We start from the raw sequence: 1843 nt of genomic DNA on the forward strand, positions 1-1843 counted from the left end.
GCCATACTCAAGGCCACTCCCCACATGCTCGGATGAGCCTCATGCATGAAGGAACCGGCAGAGGAACCCATGTGTGCGGAACCGGGGCTGAGATCTCCAAGCCTGCTCGGATCGGGATTTGAGAATGCACGTGGCAGTCGAAGAGCTCACTCATAATATTGAATACACACATGTATTACACCTGTTATTAAAGATAAAAGCAAAATAGTATGCTAGCGAGATGCATGTGTTCGCTTATTTGTGCATGTCTTCAGATAAATAAACATATATATATTTTTTTTTTGGCTGCGGACACTTTATTGGCGCTCCGGGAGGCCAGGCGTCTCACTTGAGGATGCTGTCATCGGGGGCTTCGGCCAACTCGCGCTCAATGCGCTTCAGCTCATCCTGCTTCTTCTCCTCCGCGGCCACCCTCCTCTCCTCCTCGGCCCGCGGCTTCAGGTAACTGCAGCGCTTGGCTCCGGAGGCCACGCCGAGGAACCGCGCCGAGTAGAGGCCAAGCTTGATGAGCAGAGAGAGACCTGCTCCGGCGGCACCATTTCCGCCTAAAAAACATTATTGGCTACAATTTTGATACTGCAGGAGAGAGTACATCTTCAAAATTTATCAGTGTTGATTGATTTTTTTGGTCTGTTTTCTATTTTGGGGTCACACCTGGTAATGATCAGGGTTACTCCCGAGGAGCAGTTAGAAATTTCCCTGGGCAGTGCCTTTGGGACATTAATATACTGGGGATCAAACCCGGGTAGGCTGAGTGAGAGACAGGTGTCCTATCCAATATCCCATCTCTCTGGGCCTGACTTATATTTTGATTTTGTAACTGTTATGTAGAGTCCTGTGTTACATAAATAAAAACACAAAATGGCTAAGTGTATACATAAAAAAATTCATAAATGTTTTCAATGTTTTAATAATCACAATCCAAAGTATATTTTAATGTATGCTATATTAAAAACAAAACTTTTAACCACTACTGATGAAAATTTTTCTTTAACTTTAATGGAAGATGACTAAAGTTTGTTTATTTCAATAAAGTATGGCTAATGATTTTTTGTTTTGTTTTGTTTTTTGTTTTTGGGGTCACACCCAGCGATGTTCAGGGGTTACTCCTGGCTCTGAAATCAGGAATTACTCCTGGCAGTCCTCGAGGGACCATATGGGATGCTGGAATCGAACCTGGGTTGGCCGTGTGCAAGGTAAATGCTCTACCCGCTATACTATTGCTCCAGCCCCCGTATTGCTAATTATTTCCCTTAGATTTTAAGAAAAAAATGGTAGATATATACAGGGAAAGTATTTCTGAAAGCTTATCTCCAGGTACTTTAGATGATCATCATAACTCACATAATTATTTAAAAGATTATTTTCAGCATAAATTTAAAATAATCTCTAACTGTAAACTTTTTGAGAAACGTATTTCCAACTTATTCTTCAGTATGTCAACATTTCATGTAAAATTTCCAACTTTACCTTTTACATGTGTTCTAATCTTTTTCTTTCAAACATGTTTAAATCATTGAGGATTTTTTTATGTATATCTGGAAAATAAGTAGTCTTGAAACCCTGTAGTCATTATGAAAGATAAGAACAAAGTTGAATTTTTGCTCAATCCAAATCATAACTTCATAATCACTCTTTGATTATTTGTTTCAACTTTACCCTCTTGAGAACCACCTCGCTTCTGCACATATCAATGCACCTTTGCAGTGAAGTTCATATCTTTGTAAAAGTTTGAAAACAAATAATTGTTAGGCCATTGCTTTTAATAAAGTAAATTATTTTGATTGCATCGGAAAGAATAACATCTATCTCTACTGTTGACATTTTTTTAATGAGTAGCTCC

General features: G+C 39.2%; 1 pseudogene; it reads right to left on the reverse strand.

The window, feature by feature from the left end:
* Positions 1-324: 324 nt before the first annotated feature.
* LOC129406434 (ATP synthase subunit e, mitochondrial-like) lies at positions 325-539 on the reverse strand (annotated as a pseudogene).
* Between the last annotated feature and the right edge of the window lie 1304 nt (positions 540-1843).

This window comes from Sorex araneus, chromosome 7 (assembly GCF_027595985.1).
Source record: "Sorex araneus isolate mSorAra2 chromosome 7, mSorAra2.pri, whole genome shotgun sequence".
Classification (NCBI taxonomy): Eukaryota; Metazoa; Chordata; class Mammalia; order Eulipotyphla; family Soricidae; genus Sorex; species Sorex araneus.